Raw genomic sequence first — 20,371 nt, 5'->3', positions numbered from 1 at the left:
CTGGAACCATGGTAAGACTGGTGTTCTTACATGACCTGGAACCATGGTAAGACTTGTGCTTTTACATGACTTGGAACCATGGTAAGACTGGTGCTCTTACATGACCTGGAACCATGGTAAGACTTGTGCTCTTATATGACCTGGAACCAGGGTAAGACTTGTGCTCTTACATGACTTAGAACCATGGTAAGACTGGTGCTCTTACATGACCTGGAACCATGGTAAGACTGGTGCTCTTACATGACTTGGAACCATGGTAAGACTGGTGTTCTTACATGACTTGGAACCATGGTAAGACTGGTGTTCTTACATGACCTGGAACCATGGTAAGACTGGTGCTCTTACATGACTTGGAACCGTGGTAAGACTGGTGTTCTTACATGACCTGGAACCATGGTAAGACTGGTGCTCTTACATGACCTGGAACCATGGTAAGACTTGTGCTCTTACATGACTTGGAACCATGGTAAGACTGGTGCTCTTACATGACCTGGAACCATGGTAAGACTGGTGCTCTTACATGACCTGGAACCATGGTAAGACTTGTGCTCTTACATGACCTGGAACCATTGTAAGACTGGTGCTCTTACATGACCTGGAACCATGGTAAGACTGGTGCTCTTACACGACCTGGAACCATGGTAAGACTGGTGCTCTTACATGACCTGGAACCATGGTAAGACTGGTGCTCTTACACGACCTGGAACCATGGTAAGACTGGTGCTCTTAAATGACCTGGAACCATGGTAAGACTTGTGCTCTTACACGACCTGCAGCCATGGTAAGACTGGTGCTCTTACATGACCTGGAACCATGGTGAGACTGGTGCTCTTACATGACCTGCAGCCATGGTAAGACTGGTGCTCTTACATGACCTGGAACCATGGTAAGACTGGTGCTCTTACATGACCTGCAGCCATGGTAAGACTGGTGCTCTTACATGACCTGGAACCATGGTAAGACTGGTGCTCTTACATGACCTGGAACCATGGTAAGGTTTGTGCTCTTACATGACCTGGAACCATGGTAAGACTGGTGCTCTTACATGACCTGGAACCATGGTAAGGTTTGTGCTCTTACATGACCTGGAACCATGGTAAGACTGGTGCTCTTACATGACCTGGAACCATGGTAAGACTGGTGCTCTTACATGACCTGGAACCATGGTAAGACTGGTGCTCTTACATGACTTGGAACCATGGTAAGACTGGTGTTCTTACATGACCTGGAACCACGGCACGTTCGTTGCTCTCACATAACCTGGAACCATGACACACCTGTTTTGCTCTTACATAACCTGGAACCATGACACGCTCGTTGCTCTTACATAACCTGGAACCATGACACGCTCGTTGCTCTTACATAATCTGAAACCATGACACGCCTGTTTTGCTCTTACATAACCTGGAACCATGACACGCTCGTTGCTCTTACATAACCTGGAACCATGACACGCTCGTTGCTCTTACATAACCTGGAACCATGACACGCTCGTTGCTCTTACATAATCTGGAACCATGACACGCTCGTTGCTGTTACATAACCTGGAACCATGACACGCCTGTTTTGCTCTTACATAACCTGGAACCATGACACGCTTGTTGCTCTTACATAACCTGGAACCATGACACGCTCGTTGCTCAGGTTATGTTACGTTGGTTTAGGTTGCTTACGGTTGCATTGTATTACGTTACGTTAGACTACAATTACGTTGCCTGAGGTTAAATTACGTAACGTTACTATTCATTAGGTAAGAATACATTAGGCTGTATAAGGTTAGGCTAATTTAATGTACGTTGGGGTACGTTACACTATTATACATTATGGTTCACAGCGTTACGCTACGTTAAGCTGCGCTTGGTTCTGTTAGCTAACGTTATTTTAATTTACGGCCACTGTATTTTGACGCATTCTTCAAGTTCAGAATACAATAAAAAATAATAATAATAAAACAGGAAATATCTAGCGGGAGATTTTCAATTAACGGAACAGTTGGAACACTCGTAAGTCACTTAAGGTCACGCTACCTAAGTATCAGCGGCAGCGGTGGCGTCGGCGGGATCGTTATCGTCAGCAGCGTTGTCAAGCAATTCATCGCAGTACAAAACACATGTATGTAATCAACGGGAAATCTTAAGTGATAAGCCACAGCAAATATTGAGGTAAATGGAAATTTCCCTGCTAGTTAAGCTAACAAGAAGGGCATGGTTTGTTGGGTTGTTAGTTAAGCTAACAAGAAGGGCATGGTTTGTTGGGTTGTTAGTTAAGCTAACAAGAAGGGCATGGTTTGTTGGGTTGTTAGTTAAGCTAACAAGAAGGGCATGGTTTGTTGGGTTGTTAGTTTAGCTAACAATAACGGCATGGTTTGTTGGGTTGTTAAGCTAACAAGAACGGCATGGTTTGCTGGATTGTTAGTTAAGCTAACAAGAAGGGCATGGTTTGTTGGGTTGTTAGTTAAGCTAACAAGAAGGGCATGGTTTGTTGGGTTGTTAGTTAAGCTAACAAGAAGGGCATGGTTTGTTGGGTTGTTAGTTAAGCTAACAAGAAGGGCATGGTTTGTTGGGTTGTTTGTTAAGCTAACAAGAAGGGGAAGGTTTGTTGGGTTGTTTGTTAAGCTAACAAGGGCATGGTTTGTTGGGTTGTTAGTTAAGCTAACAAGAACGGCATGGTTTGTTGGGTTGTTTGTTAAGCTAACAATAACGGCATGGTTTGTTGGGTTGTTAGTTAAGCTAACAAGAAGGGCATGGGTGGTTAGTTAATCTAACAAAAAGTGGATGAGTTGTTAAGCTAACAAGAAAAGTTGTTGTGTTTTTAGTTAAGCTAACAAGAAGGGCATGGTTTGCTGGATTGTTAGTTAAGCTAACAAGAAGGGCATGGTTTGTTGGGTTGTTAGTTAAGCTAACAAGATCATGCGTTGCCAGGCTGCTAGTTCAGCAAAGTGCCTGAAACATCTGAAATATGCCACGACCACAGAAATGATGGAACATCATAGAACTTGTGGAACACGGGAATGAGAGAACTTGTGGAACACGGGAATGAGAGAACTTGTGGAACACGGGAATGATACAACTTGTGGAACACGGGAATGATACAACTTGTGGAACACGGGAATGATACAACTTGTGGAACACGGGAATGAGAGAACTTCTGGAACACGGGAATGATAGAACTTCTGGAACACGACAATGACAGAATTTCTGGAACATGAGAATGATAGAACTTGTGGAACACGGGAATGATAGAACTTGTGGAACACGGGAATGATAGAACTTCTGGAACACGGGAATGATAGAACTTCTGGAACACGGGAATGATATAACTTCTGGAACACGGGAATGACAGAACTTCTGGAACACGGGAATGATAGAACTTCTGGAACACGGGAATGATATAACTTCTGGAACACGGGAATGACAGAACTTCTGGAACACGGGAATGACAGAACTTCTGGAACACGGGAATGACAGAACTTCTGGAACACGGGAATGACAGAACTTCTGGAACACGGGAATGACAGAACTTCTGGAACACGGGAATGACAGAACTTCTGGAACACGGGAATGATACTTCTGGAACATACCTGGAATATGGTAACAATTAACAGTGTTGTAATGGTATATGGACTGAAGCCACACTGAAGGTTCACCACCATAAATAGCGCAAAAATATCATACGTGCTTTAGAACTGGTCTATTAAAGCTCCATTAATACTGATTGTGACTTATTTTAGAGCACCTTTATTAAAGCTCCATTATTATTATTTATCGATCCTTGTATCTGATTTTCTTTCATAGATTATTTACATGAAACAAAGTACAGTTTGGGAAACTGACGTAGTCTTGACATGAGCCACCAAGGTAGTCTTGACATGAGCCACCAAGGTAGTCTTGACATGAGCCACCAAGGTAGTCTTGACATGAGCCACCAAGGTAGTCTTGACATGAGCCACCAAGGTAGTCTTGACATGAGCCACCAAGGTAGTCTTGACATAAACAACCAAGGTAGTCTTGACGTGAACCACCAAGGTAGTCTTGACATAAACAACTAAGGTAGTCTTGACATAAACAACCAAGGTAGTCTTGACGTGAACCACCAAGGTAGTCTTGACATAAACAACCAAGGTAGTCTTGACGTGAGCCACCAAGGTAGTCTTGACATAAACAACCAAGGTAGTCTTGACGTGAGCCACCAAGGTAGTCTTGACATAAACAACCAAGGTAGTCTTGACGTGAGCCACCAAGGTAGTCTTGACATAAACAACCAAGGTAGTCTTGACGTGAGCCACCAAGGTAGTCTTGACATAAACAACCAAGGTAGTCTTGACGTGAGCCACCAAGGTAGTCTTGACATAAGTCACCAAGGTAGTCTTGACATAAGCCACCAAGGTAGTCTTGACATAAACAACCAAGGTAGTCTTGACGTGAGCCACCAAGGTAGTCTTGACATACGCCACCAAGGTAGTCTTGACATGAGCCACCAAGGTAGTCTTGACATGAGCCACCAAGGTAGTCTTGACATGAGCCACCAAGGTAGTCTTGACATGAGCCACCAAGGTAGTCTTGACATGAGCCACCAAGGTAGTCTTGACATGAGCCACCAAGGTAGTCTTGACATAAGCCACCAAGGTAGTCTTGACATAAGCCACCAAGGTAGTCTTGACATAAGCCACCAAGGTAGTCTTGACATGAGCCACCAAGGTAGTCTTGACGTCAGCCACCAAGGTAGTCTTGACGTCAGCCACCAAGGTAGTCTTGACGTCAGCCACCAAGGTAGTCTTGACGTCAGCCACCAAGGTAGTCTTGACGTCAGCCACCAAAGTAGTCTCGACTTCAGCCACCAAGGTAGTCTCGACTTCAGCCACCAAGGTAGTCTTGACTTCAGCCACCAAGGTAGTCTTGACTTCAGCCACCAAGGTAGTCTTGACGTCAGCCACCAAGGTAGTCTCGACGTCAGCCACCAAGGTAGTCTCGACGTCAGCCACCAAGGTATTCTTGACATCAGCCACCAAGGTAGTCTTGACATCAGCCACCAAGGTAGTCTTGACGTCAGCCACCAAGGTAGTCTTGACGTCAGCTACCAAGGTAATCTTGACGTCAGCCACCAAGGACGTCAGCCACCAAGGTAGTCTTAACGTCAGCCACCAAGGTAGTCTTGACGTCAGCCAATAAAGTAGTCTTGACATCAGCCAATAAATTAGTCTTGACGTCAGCCAACAAGGTAGTCTTGACGTCAGCCAACAAGGTAGTCTCGACGTCAGCCACCAAGGTATTCTTGACATCAGCCACCAAGGTAGTCTTGACGTCAGCCACCAAGGTAGTCTTGACGTCAGCTACCAAGGTAGTCTTGACGTCAGCCACCAAGGTAGTCTTGACGTCAGTCACCAAGGTAGTCTTGACGTCAGCCAATAAAGTAGTCTTGACATTAGCCAACGAGGTAGTCTTGACGTCAGCCATCAAGGTAGTCTTGACATCGTCCACCAAGGTAGTCTTGACATCAGCCAATAAGGTAGTCTTGACGTCAGCCACCAAGGTAGTCTTGAAGTCAGCCACCAAGGTAGTCTTGACGTCAGCCACCAAGGTAGTCTTGACATCAGCCAATAAGGTAGTCTTGACGTCAGCCACCAAGGTAGTCTTGACATCAGCCACCAAGGTAGTCTTGACATCAGCCAATAAGGTAGTCTTGACGTCAGCCAATAAGGTAGTCTTGACGTCAGCCACCAAGGTAGTCTTGACATCAGCCACCAAGGTAGTCTTGACGTCAGCCAATAAGGTAGTCTTGACGTCAGCCACCAAGGTAGTCTTGATATCAGCCACCAAGGTAGTCTTGATATCAGCCAATAAGGTAGTCTTGACTTCAGCCACCAAGGTAGTCTTGACATCAGCCAATAAGTTAGTCTTGACATCAGCCAATAAGTTAGTCTTGACATCAGCCAATAAGGTAGTCTTGACGTCAGCCACCAAGGCAGTGGTAATAGTTGTAACGTTTAGGGATCACTTCCTCAATAGGTCACTCGGCTCTCAATGGCATAGAAAATAAACAACGCAATACAAACAAGAAAAAATCAATAAAAGTAGCCTTGACGTTATGAAGGTAGCCTTGATGTCATTCACGAAGTTAGCCTTGACGTCATCCATGAAGTTAGCCTCGACGTCATCCACGAGAGTAGCCTTGACGTCATGACTGTAGCCTTGACGTCATGCACTAAAGTAGCATTGACGTCATGAATGTAGCCTTGACATCATTTACTATGGTAACCGTGAAGTCATGCACGAAGGTAGCCTTGACATCATGCACTAAGGCAACAACTACATAATAATGGTATCAAGAAATTAGCTATAAGTTAACAAACTATAACACTGTAAGACATAACGTCAGTAAGACAGCATAACGTCAGTAAGACAGCATAACGTCAGTAAGACGTCGTAATTTAAATTAATGGCCTTGATGAAGGAATTGCAAGTGACATGAGTAAATTTGCTGATGATACAAAAATAGACCGAATGATTGATTCCGAGGAGGATACCAAATGAACTCCAGGACGACTTGGGGAAATTAATGTCTTGGTCTGAAAAGTGGCAGATGCAGCTCAGTGTGGACAAGTGTCAAGCTCTAGTTCTTGGGAATGAAAATAACCCTCGAAGTTATAAACTAGGTGATGTAAAGCTTGATCATACAGAATGTGAAAAAAAACTGAGAGTCAAGGTTAGCGGAAATCTAAAGCCAAGACAACAGTGTCTAAGTGTGCGCAATAAGACTAACAGATTACCTGGATGTATATCAAGAAGTATATGTAACAGGAGTCCAGAAGTTATTTTATAGCTCTATACATCACTAGTAAGGCCTCAGTTAGATTATGCTGCTTAAGTTTTGATCTCCTTACTACAGAATGGATATAAATTCATTGGAGAACAATGAGAGAAGGATGACAAAGTTGATTCACTGTAAAAGAAATCTTCCATATGAAGACAGACTTAGAGCCCTGAATCTTCTCTCTCCTGAGAGACGTAGAATGAGAGATATCACTGAAACATGTAAGTGCATGATGGGCATAAACAAAGGCGTTATTAATAAAATACTGAGGATATCAAATCAAGTAAGAACCAGAAATAACGGATTTAAGTTCGAGAAATTCAGATTTAGAAAGGACATAGGTAAGTACTGGTTTTCAAACAGAGTTGTCGATGAATGGAACAATCTTCAGAGTAGGGTATAGAGGCTAAGACGTTGCGTAGCTTCAAAAAGAGACTGAAATATATGAGGGGGGGGGGGGTGGCTGGGTATAATTGGTGCCTGGGGTACGGAAGCAAATTCTTGCGTAGCTTCGGGAAAAGGTTGGACGAATATATGGATAGTTTTGATAAGGGCCTGCCGTGTATGGGCCAGTAGGCTTGCTACAGTGCTCCTCCAATCTTATGTTTATAAAGCCAGTAGGACAGTAAAACGTCAGTAAGACAACATAACGTCAGTAAAACAGCACAACGTCAGTATGACAGCACAATGTCAATAAGACAGTATAACATCAGTAAGACAACATAACGTCAGTAAGACAACACAACGTCAGTAAGACAACATAACAATAAGCCTCTCCCTTTCTCGCTCTTTACCTTTATTTTTCTAACTTCCCCCTCTCCCTCCCTCCCCCTTTCTCGCTCTCTACCTTTATTCTTCTATCTTTCCCCTCTTCCTCCCTCCCCCTTCGTCCAGTGACAGCTGACAGCAGCGGTGACTGAAGGATCCACATTTTTGCAATCAGTTGTGGTGGAAGAACTAACAAGGATCAAGTCTTATATAAATAAAATTAAGGTAGACTGAGTGTTCGATCTCCTAATGACTGCTGGTTGTTGATGTGGTTCTAAAGGTTTAGTTATGGTGCCGATCAGTTGGTGTATCGCCAAACAATAAACTAATGATCCAGGGACAAGCCTCCGTAGTCTTTATTGCATATAATAAACCCTTTACACTTAGTGTGATCTTAATCCCAACAACCTAACGTAGACGAAGCTTAGCCTGACCAATTGCGTGGAACGGGTACCCGAACAGGAGACTAAAATTCGTTCCTGTATTCCACTTGACTTGTGGCATGCCCAATTTACTTGCTGCGTACCTGTGTGGCATTGTGGTGTATATATATATATATATATATATATATATATATATATATATATATATATATATATATGTCGTGCCGAATAGGCAGAACTTGCCATCTTGGCTTAAATAGCAACGTTCATCTTGCCATATAGGACAAGTGAAAATTTGTATATGCAATAATTTCTCCAAAATCGTTCTGAACCTAACGAAAAAATATATTTCACTGTGTTTGTTTAGTATTAAACTATTGTAAACGTATTTAAAATATATTTAATTGGGTTAGGCTAAAATAAATTGCTCTTGTTATAATAAGGTTAGGTAAGTTTTCTAAGATTCTTTTTGTGCAAAATTAAAAATTTTTACATTAACATTAATGAAAAAAATATATCTTTAAACGTATAAGAGAAAATTTCAGAAAGGACTTAATTTTAAACGAGTTCTTGCTAATTGACCAGTTTTACATATTCGGCACGACATATATATATATATACATACACACTATAATATAATATCCACACAGGGGTAACATCCCTTAATTCTGTTTTCTGATTAATACAGAGCAATGGGCATCCCTTCACCTCGTTTTCTGATAAATTTAGGCTACTGCATTTGTCAATTCTATTTTCTATTGAGCAAACTCGCGGGCTGCTGTTCAATCCCATTTTCTGTCGAGTCACTGTGAGCACTGACTCCCCTTCCCTGGAATCCATTTTTTCGTAGATTACATATACACAGGCAGGTTCTGGACTGATCCCTTGCGAAGTTGAGGGAGGATTTCTGCTCTAGGGTGTGTTCTATTGTGGAAGGTCTTCTGCTGTGGGCTGTGTTCTGCTGTCAGCAATATGATTTCATTCCTTTTTTTTTACGTAATTATAAGATATAAACACCAATTTATAATTATCAAAATTCCTATTGTGTTTACACTCCCGTGCATGTCAGAACACACCACTGCTTGTGTTCAATATTTTAACATAACTTTAGCGTTCATCCACATGCCTCTTCAAACAACTTAGCGTTTATTCCACTTTTTCGTGGCCCTGCCTTACTAGGTAACGAAAACAGGCTTGTCAAAGCTGTCATAAAGATTACTAATTACTACTAATGTGTTGGCAGTGTTACTGTGTCTATGCTACATTAATGTTGTTCTATAACGAGATTATCATTTCTATCATTATTATTATTATTATTATTATAATCAAAAAGAAGCGCTAAGCCACAAGGACTATACAGCGATGATTTCTCTCAGCTTTTCATTATATGACACCACTAAGTATTTACTGAAGTCTTCAGATGCAAGATTCTGAATTTTATATAAAAAAATTAATAACATCAGAGCCTGCTAAATAAACTTATATGGGTGTAATGTCAACCATTGAAAATATTACTTACTTTAGATATTTCATTATCTATGTAATTTGAATGACACACACATGATAAGCTCTTAGAAGCATCGACGATATTTTTAACTTTTCAACTTGTTGCTCATGACATGGGAAATGTGTATGTCATGTGCTGGGGTGTTTCTCGTGTCATGACCAACAAGTTAATTAATAAGTCGCTACCATAATATTCTCGATCATCTTCAGAGCATATCGTGTGCCATCCAAGTTACATCAACGAAATATCTATACTGTGGACCACCAGGAACCACCTTGCTGGTGCAGACCAGTCATCACACAATGCGCTGCTAAGTAAGCATACGTGGCTAACTCCGGGATATGTCATGAGTATTCTTGTAAGAAACATGATACAATAAAGGTTAGTCTTGAGTGTGTTAGCTGGTACGAGTTTCCATGACATTTTTGATTATGACAATTGCTCAGCGTATGCAAGAACAAACTGGTCTAGAGCTAATCATGTCTAGACCGTGTGCCTAGTGATTACCCTGACAAGTGGCAGTAAATTTGCACGTCAGTCGTTGACCGATGTTGATGTACACGCACGCATGTACGCACAGGCCGACACAGACAGGAGAGAGGGGGGGAGGGGGCCAGACACACACAGGCAGATACATACACACACATAGGCAGACACACACACACACACACACCTAGTAGCGACAAGTGAAGAGGCGGGACCAGGAGCTATGAATCAACCCCTGCAACCACAAATAGGTGAGTACACACAGGCAAACATAACACAAAGACAGACACAACACACCGGCAAAAAAACACACATGCAAACAACACACAGGCAAACAACACACAAACAAGCAACACACAGACAACATACAGGCAGACACACAGACAGACATACACACAAGCAGACAACGAAATATTACTCTAGTGATGTTAAAGGGCATACAATAATTAATGGTTAAAGAATCCGGAAATATCAAAAAGAAAAATTAAGCAAACTTCTTAAAATTTATGAATGACATACAAAAAGAAGAATTAGTGAAAGACAAAAAAAAAAAGTAAGAGCATAAACACTAGGTATAATCTGTTAAATACAACAGGATTATATTTAAAAAGTATTTGGAAGTAGATAAAACTGAAGGAGTGTGCTGGCAGAAGTATGACAATGGTCAGCAATGATGATTTGAGTCACCCAGGAATTATTTACTATATACCTCAGATGCTTGATAAATAATACACACGTGCAACTCCTGTGTATCTTCATTCGGAATACGTTTCATCAATCAGTGACTTTATCAATTCAATACAGAGGTAATGAATAGTAGAAGTCACTGATTGGCAAAATGTCTTCAGAATGTGTCTTATTAACTTGTCGGTATTTTATACCATTAATGCAATACCTCAGATGGTCCTGATGCTCAATTTATCTGCGGGTACTAAGTAATGTAATCCTGTGCAAGAATGCTGATAATAAGGAGAACATCTAGATGGGAGAGAGAAGCTCCAATATTATCTGAGCAGCTGCAAACCTGGTCTGGCAAATCTTTACTAGAATTCAATCCTCGTAAGTGTAAAGTAATGGAAAGAAGACTAGACACAAAACTATCTAGAGGGTAATGCGTCTGTTGAAGCAGGTGAAAGAATCTGAGGTCCAATGCTGTGTCGCGAGATGAACATCGGTAATGAGGGGTGTGGATTATTTAGAGAAACAGCAGTTCTACCCTAACAGTTATAGGAATGGCTAATCAGCGAGAAATTAGATTGACAAAATTTACGGAGGTCGTTTACTGCCCGCTTAGTATCTACACTACTGGGAACGCATCAAAGCACTTGGAATGTGCTCTAGGACGATGAAATATATCTGATAATATGTGGAAAATATGAGGTTAAGGCCCCTAATTTACATAATGCTATATGACTTACCGGGGTGAAAGATACGAGAGAAAGCGTAGAATAAATTCACTGAAAACCAAGGGTGCCATAAGTACAGAGAATACTGTGTCAACATCTGTGGCCCATGACTCTCCAATTAAAAAAATATATAACTAGAGCAAAGTTAGAACATTCTAGAGGAAATGGAACCAATTCCTTCGATGTCACATAAGCCAGATAGTGAGGGATACAGTGCACGTATGCGGGCTGCTGGTAGCAACAGCATGACTAAGCAATTAATGAACATTTTCTTAACATTAATAATTTTACAAATAATTTTGCAATTAAAGTTAGGCTTCAGGCCGGACCGTAAACGTGGTCCTCAAAGTCGGCCACAGCCATGTAGCAAACAGTGTGTGAGATGTACAGTTAGGGAGCCTAGGGTAGACAGACACCATACAGGGATTCAAGAAAAGCATGATCGAGCACTGAAACGAAAACCTATTAAATTCTTGACACTCTAGCAAGACTGCTGATAGTTTTTGTCTCATAAAGATGCAAGATAAGACGCAAATCTTGCAGTCATTAAAACTGAATCGATTGTAGTTACGACGCGAGGCCAGGAGCTGCGTGTAGACCCCTGCAAAAACTAAATAGAAAGAAGACTGGATGTAATTTGTAAAAATCTGTCAATTTTATATATAGCCTCGTATGTATGCACAGCTTTGTTTCCACACAGATAGGTCGTAATTGACTGTAGCTTCCGTAGTGAAAAACTGACGTGCCAGGTGGAACACTATTACAGTATACGTTTAACGAAATACCAGTGAAAAACTGGCAGCACGTAGAGCACGAACGTTTGTTTAAGTTGATAGTTGAAAAGTTGAATGTTTTTCCCGTGCTCTGGACACGTACACCACAACAACCACTGAACTTTTACCCAGGAAACAGAACAGTGATCAATGGAGCAAACACAGCCACCCGCGTGGGAAAAGGTGGTGCATAAACTGAGTGGGAAAAGGTGGATGACCTGAGCTGGAAAAAGTGGATGAACCGAGTGGTTTAAAGGTGGATGACTCGTTAGGGAAAAGGTAGATAACGTGAGTGGGGAAATGTGACTGGCCTTAGTGGACATGTCGCGCAGCAGTAGAGGTTTCTGCTCATGACCAAAACATCCTGGGTTTGATCCCCAGACTGGGCAGAACGTGTAAGCAGGTCTCATTACACCTGCTACCAGTGTTCCCTGTTCAGTGAGTTGGTACTTGGGTGTCAGTTGGCTATCGTGGGGTGTAGTACAACACAGTCTTCACCCAGGATATATCCCCCGACAACATCAGCATATACCCCTGACAACACATGGATATTCCCTTCTGAGAATAAAAGGATATACGCACACAGTATACTCCCTGACTTAACACCAGCATATACTCTCTGACAACACAATGATATATCCCCTGACAACACAAAGATATAGCTTCCTCACAATGCCAGCACATATCCCCTGACAGCATAAGGATATTACCTCCCCCTCCCCGACAACAAGGATATACGCACAGACTATACTTCCTGAAAACAAAAGGATATATTCACCGTGGTGGTACCATCCAAGTGATGGTAGAACCAACCATTTGAGGTCTGCTGCGTCAACCCTCTATACCGTGGAGGAATGAAGTGAAGGAGGGAGGGAAGGAGGAAAGAAGAAATAGAGGTAAATGCGGAGAGGGATCATCGGAATTGTTACATGGTGGAGGGAAGGATGGGATGCAAGGACCAGAGGTAGTCTTTTCACTCCTCCATAGCAATCACAAATGCCTCCACTTTCTCCATCTACTTAACTATTAACCCTGAAGATCATACCATCAGCAGAGAGGGTCAGCCTCAAGTTATTGGAATCCAATGGTTTATTACAGATTCATTATCCTCGGAGCTCTCTGACAGAGGTACCAATCCTGCGGAGTTCGCAGAAATCCAAACTGGCCGCCATGAAAAATGGGTATACCGTACATCGTTTATTGCCATAACGTCGCTTTTAATATACATTTTTGATAGTTTTGACGTTTTAAACCTTTGCTTCCCCACTCGGGGGAAATAATTTTTTATTTGCAACGATCAAATATGAATTGATAATGTGGATGCTGCAGGATTCTCCATTTAAAATTTGTAGGATTTCGTGATCATATATTTATTTTTTTCAGGTTAAATAGATAATATCTGGCAGGAGTAAGGAAGAGTTAATGTAATGAAAGTGCATGAGGTAAAGGATAGAATGAAAGGGAGTAAAGCAGCTGGGCCAAACCATCAGAACTAGGAAGAGATTTCCATAAAGGAAGAAAGTCAAAGCTGCTACAGAATCCCTTACGGCTAACCACAGCACGGGTGGGGTTTGAACCTATGGCGAGAGTCGTAATACTCACTCGCCATGGGTTCAAACCCACCCGTTCCGTGGTTTGTTTACAATCGTGTTATTACGATTTCGTGAATCCTTTAAGGCTTTCATAACAAATATACAGACGAAAACTTTGTAAACTAAAGAAAAGTTGTAAGCAAAATTGACAAGGGGTTGCAGTGGCAACTGCAGAGAGGAGCTCTGTAGTAGTAAACTCAGGAACACAAGCTACTGTTGACTGAGGATGGACCTCAACTGATCTCCCATGTAGCCGTGCCCATGCAAGAACTGTTTCAAACACTTCAGCAAATACGGCCAATGAATTTTATGTCTATCTAATATGCTGTCTTACAAATGTTAAAGCACGTGTAAGACAGCAACAGTGGCTTTCTTCTGTGCCTACTAATGTTTTATTACATGTAAGCAACATTACTTTGTACCGCCTAAAAAATAAAAATTTGTATTTGTAGTTCTGTCTCATATAATCTCACCCCAAGAACATCTACTAACAGGAGGATAATTTTGAGAAATGCAGAGAACCATGGCTTCTTTGTCCTTATATCATAGATGAAAATACATAAATGGTCAGTCCCGATGAGTCTGTTCAGTCATAAAGCAGACATTAACACTTAGTTACATGCTTATAGCTGATGATGACAAAAATGTTCACTATTCTTATTATAAGATGATACCGATGTACATATATTAGTGATACACATTGATAAAAAATCAAGTGGCGCGCTCTGTTGACACATTCACTGACATCAATACATCAACATTTGCTCTAGATGATGTCTCCAACTGCCAGGTAAGGATGTTGTCGAAGGTTGTGATAAGACAAAGATAAAAGCTTCAAAATCTTTAAAAGAAAGGCAAATTTCCCTGAGCCTGAACCAAGTTAGTGAAAGCAGCTACTTGTCGAGTTGCTTTCCCTGTTACTAGAACAGACTTCTTCAGTGCTCCAAGAGGCCAGGAGCAGCACCATCAATGAAAACCTTTCCGCCGACTGATGAGAACTTGACATTCTATCTTCAGCATACAGCTTTGGAAAACTGCAGGTAAGCATCGCCCATCCCCATTCACTACAGATTATGGATGGAAAATATATCATAGCTTTAGATCTAACCCTGTGTCCTCTCTAGCAACTGCCAAACTCATAAGATATGTGCTCAAAAGAGATGTAGCTGTTTTACTTCTGGTATATCATGCACAAGTTGTTGCCATTCCTCTGCTATTTGAGGGATGTAACAACATCTCATGGCCAATGAAAATGATGAGCGAGCAGCTATAAAGATTCCTCTCGAGTGCATTCGGTTTTATAATTCTTATTTTCATTTGAGATAAGTATGGGTTGTTGGCCTTATTACCATCGGTGAACTTATGTTCATATTACATAATCATTTATTTTACTTGCTAACTAACCAGACAATCTTTAGTGAAATATGCTTCACTTAAAACCCGGTCCCTTGGAATAACCTGCTTGTGATGCATTATTTCTGCTTATATTTCGACTAATTGTGTAGTCATTTCATATATATAATTTTATATAATAGTTGCCTATTTATTTTGAAAAAGACACAATGCAAGTTCATTATCAGTCTGCAAGACATACAAAATTTTGCAACATGTTAAATGCAGTTTCCATATAAGTTTTTATATCCTGAATGCGATGCTACCGTAGATTTTATACATAAGAAAATAAATCCTGATCAATTTGCAATGGCCAAAAATTAATTCACTGAATTTGAAAAAAAAATGGTTTTAATGTTTCAACAATCTATAAATTAGTATTAAAAGCAATGTTATAGCCGAACAACGATACATTCCTAGTGTCTATGGGTTATTTTTTATTTCTGCAACTTCTGCAAAATGCTCATTGCTGCCATGGTGGCATTCGTCGTATCCTGTATTGGGACCCCCAGGGATAATATATGTGAAAAAAAATGAACTACAAACAGTTCCAAATTCACCAGCAAACTGATAAGGTGGCTGCCGGACTAGCTACACTGGTTACAGAAATAGCAGGGAGATGCGAGCTCACCGCTCTTGAGACCTGCCAGGGAAGACTTCATGAAACAAATATGAAACATCAAGAGAAATACAAAGGCCTAAAAACGGAAACTTGAAATAAAAATTACTCACAATGTTAAAGCTAATTCTAAACAACTCTTCAAATACATCATCAAGAAGGATGAAGGTAATGTTAATGCCAGTAACTAGTTGCAACATAACGACAAACAACAACAAAGAAATGGCTGCAATACTCAACATAGTCGTCAGCTCTGCATTTACAGCAGAACACGACACGAACATTCCCAGGCCACTTTTATCACCTGCAACTGACACATATGAAGACTTGCCTTTTTAAAATACCTAGAGAAGCCGAACATCAACTAATTACTTGTGTCAGATAAACTCACTGCTGGAATGGCGTGCTTGTAGACAACAAACTACGTACTCATTAACAGTAATATTTAACAAATCAATTGAAGACATGGTGTTAAACGACTGGAAACTATCAGATAGTACCACAGAAATTACAATGGGAGACAGGTGACATATTTTGGGCAAAGTTTTGGGTTACTCGTAGAGTTGGCAACCCAGATTAATCTAAGAAAGCTATTCAGACTGGATTAATTCTACTGATTTTTTTTGTCCTGTTCCCCATGATACTAACCACAATAGTCGGCTAACGCCCAGATACCTATTACTGCTAGATGAACAAGGGCAAGGAAACATGTTTACCATTTTCACCCGTCCCAGGATCGAGCATGGGTCCTTCGGTTGTGAGCTGAAAACGCTACCACTAAGCAAAAGGAATAATATCGTAAAGATTTACTGACGACAGTTAAATAATCGTAAAGTACCACATAGAAGATTGCTGTCCAAATTAAAGGCCCGTGGTATAGGAGATAAACTTCAGGGAGAATCGAGGACTGCCTCACCAACAGGAAACAACGATTGATTGTGAGCGGAAAAGCGTCTGAGTAGTTCCATGTCAAGAGCGGAGTTCCTCAGGAATTAGGCCTTGGCTCAGTCCTGTTGCAATTTACATAAGTGATATGAAAAAGGGTCTAACATGTATGGTAGAAAATATCGAGAATGACAAGACATTGGGAAAAGACTACTGCATCCATAACTGAATCTAGTATTAAAGATATATCAATACATCTGTGAACTGACTGATGAGAAAATTATCTTAAATATGGATGTGCAAAGCAATGCATTTTTAGATATACCAATATCGGCCACGATTAAAAAAAGTTTGGAAGCCCCAAGGTGAGACAAAACAGAAGACCCTTAGTTATTAGAAATAACATTTGCATAATAAGCAAAGCCTAGCTGCGAGAACCCAACCTTACAGAATGTGGAGCTTCATAACTGATATAATAGTAACCCTAATGCATATGCCAGACCTTATGTAACACTGAATATGCTATCCAGCTTTAGGTCTGGAAAACATATTGGTAGCAACTGTAGAGAAAGCCTTGATCAAAAACAATATATATAGCATATTAATTGCTATTCAAACCACTTACTTATTCTACTCTTCCTTAAGAAATAGACAAAATTTCATTCAAACGTTCAATGTACCAACGTAAGGAATTATTTGAAATGCAATGTAACTTAACAACGCAAGACAGGGCCATAATACTAACATAGAAAGTCTACCTTCGCTCTCCTTGATAACGAAGAACGTTTTTTTCCACACATCAAGGTAATCCCTTCATCCATATTTTCCAGCCGGTAGTGTGGCCGCTAGGAGTGAACAGCGGGGAGACCACTTTCTGTTATACTGTCCTTTCCTCATCTATCGAAAGTGATAGATGAGGAAAGGACTGTAGATTACTCTTTTTCAGGATGTAGCCTCAATATAGAACAAGATCTGCTTTCATTTACTCTGTAATCTTATACCTTCATGTCCCCCATCTCAAACTTACTTTACCACAATTATTTCACCCAACTCACTACTTAAATGGTGAATTTATTTTACGACGAGAATAGTGAAAATTTTTTTACAAGAGATGGTCGAAATAAGACTGTACAACGAGAATATCAACACAATACAATAATACTAGGAGGAGATGGTCGAAATAAGACATTTTACAATGTGGAGGTCGAATAAAGATATTTTACAAAGACAAAAATATTGAATATCACTATGGTATAAAGCTGCCTAAATGATGCCTATGTGTCAAACTTATCAACAGAAATATTAGAAAAAAAAAACTTTATTGGATTGAAAGAAGACCTACAAAGACGATGTCAAATACAGACATTTTACACAGACAGGCGGAGAGTCTGGCAGAGCATCAAAGGATGTTTTGTTGCCTTGATCTTGGTGAAGTGCGGCTCTGCAGGCAAAGAATTAAAACTTACTTCCCATTCCTTGAATAGAACCTGAAGACCTACCATTCCCCAACTGCTGTACGGTTCTTATATGTTAATAACATCCTCGTGTATCTAATATGTCAACCCATCGGCTTTAAAACTGTCCATACCTGGTCAAGAAGTGTTACTTCCGCTAGGCCACCTCACGCCAAGTGTCCACAATTCTCATCTATCACTTTCTTCCAACTGTCAAACTTTCTTTAGTTTCCGTGGGATAATTTTGGTGGTTACTTAAGTTTTTCTTAGTTTAAAGCCCTCTTTTTTTTTTTAAATAATCCTCAGTGTGAGAGGGTGGAAGAAAGTTGGTGGAGCGAGCGCGACAGGACCAGACGGGACAGCACGTCAATCTCTCCCCACTACCACACACACACTAACACCTCCCCGCACCCACCAACCACCTAACCACACCACGCACCCACTCACGCACCTGCCTACTTATCTACCTGTCTCCTGAACTACCTTTCAATCCCTCTACCTGCCTCCTTACTTATCTACTTAGAAGGCATTCTACACATGTCATCTCAGGCATTCTACACCTGTCATCTCAGGCATTCTACACCTGTCATCTCAGGCATTCTACACCTGTCATCTCAGGCATTCTACACCTGTCATCTCAGGCATTCTACACCTGTCATCTCAGGCATTCTACACCTGTCATCTCAGGCATTCTACACCTGTCATCTCAGGCATTCTACACCTGTCATCTCATCCAGCACATTCTTCCACGGAAGTCGTACTGAAGCTGGTACTTCATTTCTGATCTCAAGATGCATTTTTTGAATTTTATAACCAACTTCGGAACGCATGGGAGGGGATAAGTCCAGTTTCTTGGATCACGAGCCCTTCACCGGTATGAAGGCGCCTCTATCGAGAGAGAAACAGTTTGTAGATAATGCAAATATTCTATTGAAAATAAACTGCTGGAAGATTCAGACACATTGAGCGAAATGGAACGACAGATGAATATAGGAATTTTATACACATTCAGTCTAACTAAAATGAAACAAACTGACACAGACTACATGAAGAATATGAGCTGATGGAATAAGAATGAAGGAACACTGCAGAAGGCCTACTGGCCCATACTAGGAAGGTCTCTCTCTAAACCAGTTATTCCCATTGAACCTCAAACTAACCTTAACGTATATGAGAGAAACAGCGAATATTGATTCTGATCCCTCCCCCCACACACACACAGGTCAGAGAAGGGACACAGCAACATGCGGTCACAACTGGAAGTTGAAAACTCAAATGAGTCACAGGGATGTTAGGAAGTATTTCTTCAGTCATCAAGTTGTCAGGAAGAGGAACAATCTGGAGTGATGTACTGGAGGTAGGATCGATACAAAGCTTTAAGAAGAGATACGATAAGGCTCATGGAGCAGGGAAAGAGTGGAACTAGTAACGAATAGCAAAGGGACGGGGCTTAGAGCTGTGAACTGACCCCTGCAACCACAAATAGGTGAGAACACACAAACACACACGCAAAGATTAACTACGTTTTAAGCTATATATATATATATATATATATATATATATATATATATATATATATATATATATATATATATATATATATATATATATATATATATATATATATATATATATATGTCGTGCCGAATATGTAAAACTGGTCAATTAGCAAGAACTCATTTAGAATTAAATCCTTTCTAAAAATTTCTCTTATACGTTTAAAGATATATTTTTTTCATTAATGTTAATGTAAAAATTTTCAATTTTGCACCAAAAGAATCTTAGAAAACTTACTTAACCTTATTATAACAAGAACAATTTATTTTAGCCTAACCCAACTAAGTACATTTTAAATACGTTTACAATAATTTACTACTAAACAAACACAATCAAATATATTTTTTTCGTTAGGTTCAGAATGATTTTGGCGAAATTATTGCATACACAAATTTTTACTTGTCCTATATGTCAAGATGAGCGTTGCTTTTTAAGCCAAGATAGCAAGTTCTGCCTATTCGGCACGACATATATATATATATATATATATATATATATATATATATATATATATATATATATATATATATATATATATATATATATATATATATATATATATATATATATATATACATACATATATATATTTATTTATATGACGAAGTTGAAAACTTCAAAAGAAAAATAAGAGAAGAATGCATACACATACTGCTAAGTGAACAGAGGCAGCAAGTGTAAGAAAACATGCCCAGCGTTTCACCAGTGCCGGGAGTCGACCGGGGACCCTCTGTATGTG

At 40.4% G+C, this 20,371-nt stretch overlaps 1 long non-coding RNA gene across 1 annotated transcript in view; it reads right to left on the bottom strand.

The window, feature by feature from the left end:
• Positions 1–18,488, bottom strand: part of LOC138854188 (uncharacterized) — a 463,374-nt gene extending 444,886 nt beyond the window's left edge. Inside the window, exon 1 of the long non-coding RNA XR_011393413.1 lies at positions 18,210–18,488. This is a non-coding gene — a long non-coding RNA (uncharacterized lncRNA). The remainder of the gene's footprint in view (positions 1–18,209) is intronic.
• Between the last annotated feature and the right edge of the window lie 1,883 nt (positions 18,489–20,371).

This window comes from Cherax quadricarinatus, chromosome 51, assembly GCF_038502225.1.
Source record: "Cherax quadricarinatus isolate ZL_2023a chromosome 51, ASM3850222v1, whole genome shotgun sequence".
Classification (NCBI taxonomy): domain Eukaryota; kingdom Metazoa; phylum Arthropoda; class Malacostraca; order Decapoda; family Parastacidae; genus Cherax; species Cherax quadricarinatus.
Note: the sequence above shows the minus strand (reverse complement) of the source record. Positions and strands in the feature narration are given on the sequence as shown.